The sequence below is a fragment of the Balaenoptera physalus genome, assembly GCF_965194825.1.
Source record: "Balaenoptera physalus genome assembly, chromosome: 17".
NCBI classification, from domain to species: domain Eukaryota; kingdom Metazoa; phylum Chordata; class Mammalia; order Artiodactyla; family Balaenopteridae; genus Balaenoptera; species Balaenoptera physalus.
This window is the reverse complement of record NC_138895.1, coordinates 27447379-27461638: the sequence shown is the minus strand read 5'-3', so window position 1 is coordinate 27461638 and position 14260 is coordinate 27447379. Positions and strand designations below refer to the sequence as shown.

The 14260-nt window shown below is 37.6% G+C and overlaps 1 pseudogene across 1 annotated transcript; it reads right to left on the bottom strand.

The window, feature by feature from the left end:
- Positions 1–263: 263 nt before the first annotated feature.
- On the bottom strand, positions 264–9320 carry LOC309646751 (electron transfer flavoprotein subunit beta pseudogene; annotated as a pseudogene). Its single transcript has one exon. The product of its transcript is annotated as an electron transfer flavoprotein subunit beta pseudogene (transcript).
- Positions 9321–14260: the final 4940 nt, after the last annotated feature.

The following is a 14260-nucleotide window of genomic DNA, read 5'->3' as shown; positions in this document are numbered from 1 at the left end:
TAATAATAAGCTTGTAGAAATTACTCAATACTCAACTTATATTTAAGTGCAAGCAGACATCTTATTGTCCATCATGTAGATAAAAATCCACATAATTCTGAAATACAACTGAAACAATTACACTTTTAAAATATGATTCTGCTAGAATTCATTACAATATTCTGATTATTTATCATGTGCTATTCAACTACACGTATTGATATTGGGATGACCTCATTAATTATAGTGACAGAGTAATGGATAAGGGTTGTATTACACTATCATTCATGGCTGTGGAGGAGAGTTAAAGTGTCATTTTCTATCACTTTAACACTGAGTATTAGAATAACATAAGGATTAAAAGCTTAACTCTACTGTAATTGTAACAATTTTTTTTATTAAAGCCTTTCAATCTAAAGAAGAGAATGTTTGGACCTATAACATTTTTGTACAGCAATACACTTGACATGATGAAATCACTGTCTCTGAAGCATCTCTTCTCATGTGACAAGAAGGAAGATGTGTCTATTTAAGCTTTAGAGTAGAATTAAACATCCATTCTTGCTGTGGGAAGAAGTTAATCTTATTAGCATATATAAAAGTTTATTTCCAAATGCAGATATGTAGCAGATTAACATATTTAACCAGATTGGACAATTATGTTGTTATGTCCTAAACCTACATGAACTGCGACTATATAATTAAATAATAATATCCTTATCTACCTGTTCTATAAAACATTTGCAAATTGACAAGTACAGTAGTCCCCCTTTATTCATGGGGGACACCTTCCAAGACCCACAGTAGATGCCTGAAACCACAGGTAGCACTGAACACTTACTATGTGTTTTCCTATACATACATACATCTGACTAAAGTTTAATTTATAAATTAGGCACAGTGAGAGATTAACAATACAAACTAATAATAAAATAGAACAATTACAATATACTGTAATGAAAGTTATGTGAATGTGGCCTCTCTCTCAAAATATCTTATTGTACAAAGTTAATGCCTTTTCCTTCTTCACTATGCACTTAGCACTTGCCCATAACTTTTACAGTTTGAAGTAAGACAGCAAAACTAGCACAAGTTTCTTTTTTTCTTTATAACTTCAGGGATAGAAGATTTGTTCTTACCATAGATCTTAGCAACCTTAGCATACATCTTTTTCTTTCCTTAAGTAGAGAACTTTCACGTTTTCACTTAAAGGAAGCACTTTACAACTTCTCTTTGGCATATCTGCGTTGCCAGCTTCTCTACTCTTGCATTTGTGAGCCATTATTAAGTAAAATAAAGGTTACATGTACACAAACACTGTGATACCAGGAAAGTTGATCTAATAACCTAACCTAGAGAGCGATTAAATGACTAACAGGTGGGATACTCTGGATAAAGGGATGATTCAGGTCCTGGGTGGGATGGAGCAGGAATGTGATAGATTTCATCAAGCTACACAGAGTGGCACACAATCTAAAACTTACAAATTGTCTATTTCTTAAATCTTCCATTTAATATTTCTGGACCTCTGCTGACCATAAGTACCTGAAACCACAGAAAGTATAACCATGCATAAGGGTGGACTACTGTACACAATGGTTTATACAGGTGGATGACGGATGTAAAGTAATTGTTTTAATATTTATTTTTACTAAAAACAATATTTCTCTGATTTTCATTATTTTTAAATTGCATTCTTTGTAAAAATGTAATGAACATTAATGAGCTACTTTTCAAATTACAAATATTAATTAAATTTTAAATTTGTTTGAAATGTAAACCATAGGCTTTTATAAACCTCTAAGGTAGGAAGTAAGATGTTAAAGATAGTGGTTATTTCTTTTAAATTATCATAGTATTATACATTGATGTTCTAAACTGCTAAAATAATTAAATCTTCAAAAAGTCTGGAAATATAAGTACAAAGCAATACTATTGGTCCCATTCACACATCTAGAAAGTGTAAAATTAGGAATTAAAACCTAGATATGACTGGCCTAAGTCTGAGCTGTTAGCATAATGCTTGGTACACAGTAGGCCCCAAATAAATGACAAGAGTCATTGTGCTTTCTTTTCCATGTTTGAGTTTTGTTTCCTCAGGTGCAGAACAGAGATTAGTTAAAAATGCTTGAAATTGTTTTAGTTAGCCTTCCAAATGTAAGTGTATAATATAATTTAGTTATCATATTAATTCATAGTCAATGGCCCTGGTTTTGTTTAGTTATTCATTCACTTTATTAAACAAATATAGTTATTTTTGTATCTATGGTGTTCCAGGCTCAATAAATGCTTATTGACTTTTAAAATTTTGGGTAACATGCACACATACACATACAAACACACACACACACACATATACATACATATGTGTGTATGTATGTATATATATGCCAATCTATCTACCTATCCATCCATCCTTCCTTCTGTAGTTTATGTTCCATTTTAATATTACTTTCTTTTCACCAAATATTCTTCAAAAGCATCACGTTTCAGGACTGAATATTATCCTCTGTATTTCCCTAAAACTCTTCTATAGGGTGTCCAAATCTCTTCAGATAACAAGATTCTAAAATATACACCAAAAGGCAATCATAAGCCAAAGGCCTATGTGAGGTAAAAATCATCATTTGGCCCTTCTCTTTGGAATCATAATCATTTTTCTCCTCGTATGAAACCTCATATAAAACCCTATAAAGTAAGAAACTAACATAGAAAGATGATATATTATTGTGGAGAATAATCCCCAGACAAACTTTTGATCCCTGGTAAACTTCAAAAATTTTGTTGTTTATAATGATGAGAAGACCAGTTAAGAAGAGGTTACATTAATTCATGTGACAAGTATGAAGGACTGAAGTGTAGCAATAGAAATAATAATGGAGTGCTGCTAATTCATATGAAAGAAAAATGAAAATAAAATAAAATAAAACTTCCTCTCACCGGGGTCTTTAAAAACCCTCCTGACTTTTTTACAGTAGAGTTGAGTCAGACTTTAGTTCTGGTGTCTCTCCCCTATTGCAATAGTCTTGAATAAAGTCTTCCTTTCCTGTTTATCTTTGACTGGTGCCATTTTTACTTTGAAAGGCCATGGTACAAATCTTTCCACTGGGGAAGAGTTACCTGGAGTTGGGCTTGTGTTTCCAAGAATTTGTTTGTGTGGGCTTTGGACTTGTGCATCTTCACGTATGATGGGGTTAAAAAGGATTATTGGGGACAGAGACCAGAGCTACCAAAGAACAATTCTGTGGAGCAGATATGGATGATTTCTAAAACAGAACTTGGCCACTGATATCCAAATTCCCCAGACATTTTTGTGGCCAGTATCCTTTGAAGATTAGGGCCTGTTATAGCAGCGATTACAAGGTACAGAGTAAATGGTATATCTTGACAAAACAATAATGTTTCCCCATAATTACATCCTAGTTTTTAAATTTTGCTTTCTCTGTTTACTTTTTTGCATGCACAACTTGGTCTTTCTCAGTTATGGCATGAATTCTCTTGACTACTGGTTTGTCTCTCTATTACAGCAATTTCCTTGGGCAATGCTAATGCTTGCCAACTCAGGCCTATGGAATTCAATCCCTTACACCAATACTTTGTCATAAAGGGGCTGGAGAGATCAGGAAGAGCTTTCCTGAATTAGGCTCTGAATGTGTTACCTGTCATTGAATAACAAATTACAACAAATTTATTGGCTTAAATGAACACATGTTTATGTCATAGTTTCTGTGGTTAGTAATCTAGACATGTGTTAGTTGGGTCTGCATCTTTAAGGTCTCTCACAAAGATGAAATCAATGGTTAACCACGGCTGAGGTCTCATTTGAAGGGTAGACTGAAAAAGAAGAGTTGCCAAGCTCACATTGTTGTAGACAAAATTACAATTCCTCAAGGACCACTGGAATGAGAGCCTCTGTTTCTAGTAGGCTTTTGGCTGGGGGATACCCTCAGTTCCTTGCCATTTGAGCCTCCCCAACATGGTGACTTACTTCATCAATGACAGTAAGCAAGTGAGTTTGCTAGCAAAAGGAGAGTCATTATATTATATAACCCAATGACAGAAATGACATGCCTTCATTTTATTAGTTAGGAACACCAGGGGATTAAACCAGGATCTGAATACTAGGAAACAAAGCCATATGGGAGCCATCCTAGTAGCTGCCTACTACAGACCCAATGGTAGTTGATACAGCATTAGAGGAGTCCTTTCAGTTCCTAACATATTATATTTTATCCTTTGCCATATCCATGAAATTACAGTGGGATGAAGAGGTGAACTTTTGGGTGCAGGTGGTTAAATATTATTTATGAGAAACACGAGAGTAGTTGGAGACAACAATTAATATTTTTCAGGCTGTAATCAGTAAAGTTAAAGAAATTCCCTGATAGAAAGGACTGCCACTTATTTCCTGTATGGTGTGTATGGTGTGTACTGGTGATTGAGGAACTACTGATTAAAGAAACAAAATGTGAAAAAAAGAAAAAAAAGAAAAGACTGCCACTTATTTCTGAGATTGTTGAACAACAAATCGATTTTAATCCATTAAACTACCTTGATTAAACTTATCATGGCCTGGAGACAATAACACATTAACTTTAAAAAAGGCAGCATTTTCCTCCCATGGTTGGCAATGTATGGCAAGAGAGTAGCTTCAGATTTAAAGCTCTCAAAGAAATGACAATATTTCTTACAATATCTTTACTATGTAATATTGTAATAGTTTCTTTGTCATTATAATTACGATAATATTACCTAATTCATAGGATTGTTGTGAGGAAAAAGTGACAGAATATAAAATACTAAAATTCTAGATAGATGTACTGATGTTAATATTGCCATTAGCTACCATTTTTGTTGAAAAGGTATATTAAGGCAAGGAAAGGAGGATGGTGTGTGGATAAATACAGGCAAACTAATCCAAATGTTAAATTTTGTCTTCAAGTCATCTAACTATATGTTTTGAGAGGTATCTGGGATTTTGTTTTTATTCAGGTATAATAGGCTGACAGATCAGGGAACAATTGTCATTGAAAAGAAAATTTTTACTCACAATTCCCAGGAGGAGGGGGTGTGCCACCCCACTCAGGGCCACATGGGGAAGCACCAGTGTTGGTCATGAGGCAAAAGGAGTGAAGGGAAAGCATGGACAGGAGTCTTCTTTGTAGTTTTTGCCAGAAGGAATAGATGATGGTGAGCAGGCTTAGAGTTGGATAGTTTAAGTAATGCCAACAGACTCTGGGCTACTGGGATTGTCACTACGTGTCCAGTACCTGGCTTTGGTTGATTAGGGGCAGGGATGCAGTGTTCCCCAGTGCCTGAGCCTGATAAAAGGAGGCAGGTGGGGGTATGGACTCAGGATTAGTTGGTTTGCATATCAAAGACTTACAGGCAAATTGTTTGCTATGTCTAGAAATTGACTAACTCTGTGAGGTTAAGCCCCTCCTTGGATGTGTAGGCCCTAAGATATCAAGGCATCATAAAATACAGAAAATAACAAAACATGATTACTATACTTTACCATTCATCTGCTGTCTGCCAAATTTTGGTGGTCCAATATTAATGCTATAATGTAAAGGATTTACATTTAGTTGATCAGAACAGCAAAGTGATTTAAAACGTGAAAGTTCAACTGCCTGGGTTTGAATGCTAGTTTCACCACTTGTTAGCCCCATATGATCACCTCTAAAAGTCAATGTTCCTGTTTGTATAAGGGGAACAATAATAGCTCTTACTCAATATATTTGTTTTAACATTAAATATGGTAATGTGCCTAAACTAATTAGCCCAGTATCTGATACATAGTGAGTTTTCAGTAGATATTAGTTATTATCATTATTATCGTCATTAATAACATTGTAATTTCCAAGTCCCAGAACTGCTGTTTAAGCCTTTCCACATCTTTATGTTCCTATCATGTTTCAGAACAAGACAAGTATAAAGTAGAATGAGATTTGACTTGAAAAGAATCAAAGAGGAAAAGTAAAGACAGTAAATAAAATGGTACTATAAGAAGGGATGTGATCAGGAGGGAGAGGAAGTGGACAGAAATTAGATGAGATGAATGTGAATGCCACCTTGTTTGGGACCTCTCCACCCTCCATGCCTACGCATCTTCCCCCCTAAATAGTTTGGGACCCAGCTACACATCACAACATCTCAATCATATCTGTATGTTTCCTTCCATAGTGTATCAATCCCATAGATTCTGAGCTCCTTCAGGATAATCCAGGCTCAGGGCAGGTGTGAACATCAGAATAATCATACTCTGCATCTCTAATTAGCATCAATAACAGTATCAATAATTGCATCAAAACAGAGTATCAATAACAGTGTTAAAGGCAGAAAAAAAAGTGTTGAAGCAGGAAATGTCATAAAATGTGGAAATGCTGTGTTCTGGTGATAGCTAAGACTTAGTTTATATATGAGACTCAGTTCTTTGTGTTTTGTTTTTCAATGGGTTTAGTAAATCTGGTGAAGGCATTTTGTTATTTTTTTTTTTTTTTCCTCTGCAGTTTCCACTTTCTCAGGATGAGCAGAGTTGCAGATTCCTTAAGCTTCTGCATCTAGAATGCCAAGAGCATTATGATCAATTTGCCACTTGGTTTCCACTGAAACTATTAGAAATTAGAAGGCTTAGTCCCTTATTTTCACTACTCTTGTGTGTACATTTTTAGGTAAACAAGTGTTAGGACCTTTTGCCCTTAAACTTCTGCTTTCCTTCCCCTATCACTTCAAGCCATTTTAAACACTCTTAACACTTAAACACACATTCCCTCTAACAGAGACCTACACACTGCCTTCTGCTTTATTTCCTTTATAATCACTTTTTTATTTTCTCCTGGCTGTCCCAGTGCCCCATCCCCGGCTAGGTTGTGTTGTGAGTGAGGTGTGTGTTTGGAGGGATGGAAAAGAGAACTGTGACCGCCTGCTGGATGGACTTTTTACCTGCTGCTCTTCTGATTATTTGTGCTGGGATGAGGCAGCTCTTAAAAAGAGCTAGGATTAAGGTTGCTCAGAGGGAAACTGAACTGGGTATCAAGAGAACACAGGAGAGAATCGATGCATTACCGATTTACTTACCTCACCTCAGCAGCATATTTAGAAACTCCAGTCTTTCCAAGTTTATCATATCTGGTAAGTCTCCCTCTGTATCTATCACAGTAGAAGAAGAAGAGAAGGCCAAATGAAATTTCTGAGCCTAGAGATAGTGTTTTCTTCATGGGCTTTCTATAATATATTTGTTGACAGCCTCCTTTTGTGCAATTTCCTCTCACTCCAAAGATATTTCTTAGATCAAATCCAAGGTTATTATTTAGGAGAAGAAAAAAAACACATTTTTTTTTTTTTTTTTTTAGAAAAATGGAGAATTCCTTCACTGTCCCAGTTCTATTTCTGGTCGTGGGAGAATAAAAAGGCTGGGCAAGGGGAAGAAGGGCAGTAAGAGGTGGCAGGTGGACTTGGGTCAGAGTGGACAGCAGATGTAGCATTGGAGAGCGAGCCCATGGCAAGGGCAGGCTCCATCTCCTCTTTCTTGCTTTCTCTTCAAGGCTTAAAAGACATTCTTTTAGTTTTTCAGATAGTAATCTATTTAAGCCACTTAATAATTTGATGAGATAGATGCTATTTTTAGTCCTTTTTACAGATGAGCAACCTGATATTTATCAACTTTAAGTACCTTGTCCAACATACTTCCAAAGTTATTGAGGTGAATCTTTAATGAGTATTCCCAGTAGTTAAAAAACTGCCAAAGTGAAAAAAAAAAAAAAAACTGCCAAAGTGAATGTTATTGGATACTATCTACCAAATATTGATATTTAGTAAGTAGTTGGATACATGTATCTCGGTTTCAAAGGAAATGTGTGGGCTACAAATATAAATTTAGGAGCCAGTCATGGAACAGAATGAGAGCACTTATGAATTAATATAGGTAGAAAATAAAGAGATTATATCTAGAGACAATATTGCCCTTCTGTCAGAGGTTGCTTTTGAATTCTGACTCTATTTCTTAACCATTAGAATAAACTTGGATGTGATACATACTACTCTAAAAATTAAATTGTGAGAGGCAGCATATTAAAAGTGTTAAGAACATAGATTTCCAGCTCTGCCACTGTATGAAGGTAAACAAATTATTTAAATTTTCTAAGTATCGTTTTTCCTCACCCACAAAATGGAAAAAGTAATTATAGCTACTTCAGAGGGTTATTTTGAATTTTTATAGAAATTAATGTTTAGTGAATTTATGCAATTTATTAAGTCCCTGTAAATTCTAATATTTTTCTTTTCTCTAAAATGTAATTGGTAAGAGTACTTACCACATACCCTTAAGAAATAAATGAAATAAAGCATATATAAGTACTAAATACATATTAATTCACTTTTTTTTTTTTGAGTCATGGTTTTATTGCTGGGTTTCAGGGAAAGGGCTCAAACGCGCTCAATCTCCCTCAGCTTGGCCACCAGGTCCTCTGTTGTCTCCACCTTGACACCGGCCGTGTGCTGGGGTGGGTCTTCCAAGCTAATCACAGAGAACTTGGAGGTTAGGTCCACACCCAGGTCCCCAGCCTTGATCACCTCGATCTTCTTCTTGGCTTTCATGATGTTGGGCAACGTATTGTAGTGGGGCTCATTGAGCTGCCGGTCAGCAGTCACCACGTCAGGCAGCTTCAGGAGCAGGGTCTCCAGGCCTCCATCAATCTCCTGCTCCCCTTTCACCTTGTCCCCTTCCAGCGTCACCTGGGAGGCGAATGTGCCCTGTGGCCAGTCCAGAAATCCGGCTGTCATCTGCCCTGTCTGGTTACAATTATCATCGATGGCCTGCTTGCCCAGGTCCACCTTCTCCTTCTCTGCCAGTTTGGCCAGGACCCAGGCCACCTGCAGGGGCCCCAGGAGATCTGCCTCTGCAGCCAGCACCTCCACGTGTATGCCTCGGTTTGCACCCATGGCCAGAGCGGTGCGGATGGTCTCCTGGCACTGGGCAGGCCCGCAGCTGACGGCAAAGACTTCCTTCACCAGCTTTTTCTCCTCGAGCCGCACGGCCTCCTCCACGGCGATCTAGCAGAAGGGGTTCATGGAGCGCTTCACGCAGTCTGACCGCACCTGTCCTGTCGGGCTTCACCAGGATCTGCTCAGCCGGGAGGGGAACTGGCAGGGTCAGGGGGAAGCAGGCGAGAAGGTGGGGGTGGGGGTAGGGGGTGGCCGAGACACCAAGCCTCGCCCAGGCTGGATGGGGGCCACAGGGATGTGGAAAGGAGCAGGACCTTGTCCACGGTCCCACAGCTTCAGGGACAGAGAGGGTTAGAATTCACAGGTGGGTGGAGGCCACCTTCACACTCAGACATTCACTGAGCACCAGGGACATCTGACATGCTTGTCCTACTCTGTGGCTGCTCCTTGGGCCTGAAAGAGTGTTTCACAAATTGTTCTTTACCATAACCCGTAGCAAGAGGTACATATTACAATATTCCCAAGTATATTATAAATGCACACATACATTTATATATAAACATAAATACCACGGCAATGTGAGGTTCAGTGATGGATTCTAACCCTTCCATTATACACCTTACCCTGACATTTTCTATTCTTTTTAAAATAATTAATTAATTAATTAATTATTTTTTAACATCTTTATTGGAGTATAATTGCTTTACATTCTGTTAGTTTCTGCTATATAACTAAATGAATCAGCTATACGTATACATATATCCCCATATCCCTTCCCTCTTGCATCTCACTCCCTCCCACCCTCCCTATCCCATCCCTCTAGGTGGTCACAAAGCACCCAGCTGATCTCCCTGTGCTATGCAACTACTTCCCACTAGCTATCTATTTTACATTTGAGAGTGTATATATGTCCAAGCCACTTTCTCACTTCATCCCAGCTTACCCTACCTCCTCCCTGTGTCCTTAAGTCCATTCTCTATGTCTGCGTCTTTATTCCTGTCCTGCCCTTAGGTTCTTCAGAACCCCTTTTTTTTTAGATTCCATATGTATGTGTTAACATACAGTATTTGTTTTTCTCTTTCTGACTTACTTCACTCTGTATGACATATTCTAGGTCCATCCACCTCACTACAAATAATTCAGTTTTGTTTCTTACTATAGCTGAGTAATATTCCATTGTACATATGTGCCACATCTTCTTTATCCATACATCTGTCGAAGGTCACTTAGGTTGCTTCCATGTCTTGGCAAATGTAAATAGTGCTGCAATGAACACTGTGGTACATGACTCTGTTTGAGTTATGGTTTTCTCAGAGTATATGCCCAGTAGCAGGATTGCTGGGTCATACGGTAGTTCTATATTTGGTTTTTTAAGGAACCTCCATACTGTTCTCCATAGTGGCTGTATCAATTTAAATTCCCACCAAGAGTGCAAGAGGGTTCCCTTTTCTCCACACACCCTCCAGCATTTATTGTTTGTAGATTTTTTGATGGTGGTCATTCTAACCTGTGTGAGGTGATACCTCATTGTAGCTTTTTTTTTTTTTTTTTTTTAACGGGAGAAGGGATTTTTTTTTTTAATAATTATTTATTTTTGCCTGTGTTGGGTCTTCGTTTCTGTGCAAGGGCTTTCTCTAGTTGCGGCAAGCGGGGGCCACTCTTCATCACGGTGCACGGGCCTCTCACTATCACGGCCTCTCTTGCTGCGGAGCACAGGTTCCAGAAGCGCAGGCTCAGTAGTTGTGGCTCACGGGCCCAGTTGCTCCGCAGCATATTGGATCTTCCCAGACCAGGGCTCGAAACCATGTCCCCTGCATTGGCAGGCAGATTCTCAACCACTGCACCACCAGGGAAGCCCCTCACTGAAGTTTTGATTTGCATTTCTCTAATGATTAGTGATGTTGAGCATCCTTTCATGTGTTTGTTGGCAATCTGTATATCTCCTTTAGAGAAATGTCTGTTTAGTTCTTCTGCCCATTTTTGGATTGGGTTGTTTGTTTTTCGATATTGAGCTGCATGAGCTGCTTGTATATTTTGGAGATTAATCCTTTGTCAGTTGCTTCCTTTGCAAATATTGTCTCCCATTCTGAGGGTTGTTTTTTCATCTTGTTTATGGTTTCTTTTGATGTGCAAAAGCTTTTAAGTTTTATTAGGTCCCGTTTGTTTATTTTTGCTTTTATTTCCATTTCTCTAGGAGGTGGGTCAAAAAGGATCTTACTGTGATTTATATCATAGACTGCTCTGCCTATGTTTTCCTCTAAGAGTTTGATAGTGTCTTGCCTTACATTTAGGTCTTTAATCCATTTTGAGTTTATTTTTTTGTATGGTGTTAGGGAGTGGTCTAATTTCATTCTTTTACATGTAACTGTCCAGTTTTCCCAGCACCATTATTGAAAAGGCTGTCTTTTCTCCATTGTATATTCTTGCCTCCTTTATCAAAAATAAGGTGACCATATGTGTGTGGGTTTATGTCTGCACTTTCTATCCTGTTCCGTTGATCTATATTTCTGCTTCTGTGCCAGTACCATGCTGTCTTGATTACTGTAGCTTTGTAGTATAGTCTGAAGTCAGTAAGGCTGATTCCTCCAGCTCCGTTTTTCTTTCTCAAGATGGCTTTGGTTATTCGGGGTCTTTTGTGTTTCCATACAAATTGTGAAATTTTTTGTTCTAGTTCTGTGAAAAATGACATTGGTAGTTTGCTAGAGATTGCATTGATCTGTAGATTGCTTTGGGTAGTAGAGTCATTTTCAAAATGTTGATTTTTTTTCCAATCCAAGAACATGGAATATCTCTCCATAAGTTTGTATCATCTTTAATTTCTTTCATCAGTGTCTTATAGTTTTCTGCATACAGGTCTTTTGTCTCCCTAGGTAGGTTTATTCCTAGGTATTTTATTCTTATTGTTGCAATGGTAAATGGGAGTGTTTCCTTAATTTCTCTTTCAGATTTTTCATCATTGGTGTATATGAATGCAAGAGATGTCTGTGCATTAATTTTGTATCCTGCCACTTTACCAAATTCATTGATTAACTCTAGTAGTTTTCTGGTAACATCTTTAGGATTCTCTATATATAGTACATGTATCTGCAAACAGTGAAAGTTTTATTTCTTCTTTTCTGATTTAGATTCCTTTTAGTTCTTTTTCTTCTCTGATTATTGTGGATAAATCTTCCAAAACTGTGTTGAATAATAGTGGTGAGAGTGGGCAACCTTGTCTTGTTTCTGATCTTAGTGTAAATGGTTTCATTTTTTTCATCATTGGGAACGATGTTGGCTGTGGGTTTGTCATATATGGCCTTTATTATGTTGAGGTAAGTTCCCTGTATGCCTACTTTCTGGACAGTTTTTATCAAAAATGCATGTTATATTTTGTCAAAAGCTTTTTCTGCATCTATTGAAGTGATCATATGGTTTTTATCCTTCAGTTTGTTAATATGGTGTATCACATTGATTGATTTGCATATATTGAAGAAACCTTGCATTCCTGGGATAAATCCCACATGATCATGGTGTATGATCCTTTTAATGTGCTGCTGGATTCTGTTTGCTAGTATTTTGTTGAGGATTTTTGCATCTATATTCATCAGTGATATTCGCCTGTAGTTTTCTTTTTTTGTTACATCTTTGTCTTGTGTTGGTATCAGGGTGATGGTGGCCTCGTAAAATGAGTTTGGGAGTGTTCCTCCCTCTGCTCTATTTTGGAAGAGTTTGAGAAGAGTAGGTGTTAGCTGTTCCCTAAATGTTTCATAGAATTCACCTGTGAAACCATCTGGTCCTGGGCTTTTGTTTGTTGGAAGATTTTTAATCACAGTTTCAATTTCAGTGCTAGTGATTAGTCTGTTTATATTTTCTATTTCTTCCTGGTTCAGTCTCGGAAAGTGTGCTTTTCTAAGAATTTGTCCATTTCTTCCAGGTTGTCCAATTTATTGGCATATAGTTGCTTGTAGTAATCTCTCATGATCCTTTGTATTTCTGTAGTGTCAGTTGTTACTTCTCCTTTTTCATTTCTAATTCTATTGATTTGAGTTCTCCCTTTTTTTCTTGATGAGTCTGGCTAAAGATTTATCAATTTTGTTTATCTTCTCAAAGAACCAGCTTTTAGTTTTGTTTATCTTTTCTATTGTTTTCTTCATTTCTTTTTCAGTTATTTCTCATCTGATCTTTATGATTTCTTCTGCTAACTTTGGTGTTTTTTTGTTCTTCTTTCTCTATTTGCTTTATGTGTAAGGTGAGGTTGTTTATTTGATATTTTTCTTGTTTCTTGAGGTAGGATTCCATTGCAATAAACTTGCCTGTTAGAACTGCTTTTGCTGCATCCCATAGGTTTTGGGTCATCGTGTTTTTTGGTTTTTTTTTTAAACATCTTTATTGAAGTATAATTGCCTTACAATGGTGTGCCAGTTTCTGCTTTATAACAAAGTGAATCAGTTATACATATACATATGTTCCCATATCTCTTCCCTCTTGCATCTCCCTCCCTCCCACCCTCCCCATCCCACCCCTCTAGGTGGTCACAAAGCACCGAGCTGATTTCCCTGTGCTATGTGGCTGCTTCCCACTAGGTTTCTATTTTCCATTTGGTAGTGTATATATGTCCATGACACTCTCTCACCCTGTCACATCTCACCCCTCCCCTCCCCATATCCTCAAGTCCATTGTCTAGTAGGTCTGTGTCTTTATTCCCATCTTGCCACTAGGTTCTTCGTAGCCTTTTTTTTTTTTCCCCTTAGATTCCATATATATGTGTTAGCATACTGTATTTGTTTTTCTCTTTCTAACTTACTTCACTCTGTATGACAGAATCTAACTCCATCCACCTCATTACAAATACCTCCATTTCATTTCTTTTTATGGCTGAGTAATATTCCATTGTATATATGTGCCACATCTTATTTATCCATTCATCTGTCGATGGACATTTAGGTTGCTTCCATGTCCTGGCTATTGTAAATAGAGCTGCAATGAACATTTTGGTACATGACTCTTTTTGAACTATGGTTTTCTCAGGGTATATGCCCAGTAGTGGGATTGCTGGGTCATATGGTAGTTCTATTTGTAGTTTTTTAAGGAACCTCCATACTGTTCTCCATAGTGGCTGTATCAATTTACATTCCCACCAACAGTGCAAGAGTGTTCCCTTTCCTCCACACCCTCTCCAGCATTTATTGTTTCTAGAGTTTTTGATGATGGCCATTCTGACCGGTGTGAGATGATATCTCATTGTAGTTTTGATTTGCATTTCTCTAATGATTAATGACTTTGAGCATTCTTTCATGTGTCTGTTGGCAATCTGTATATCTTCTTTGGAGAAATGTCTATTTAGGTCTTCTGCCCA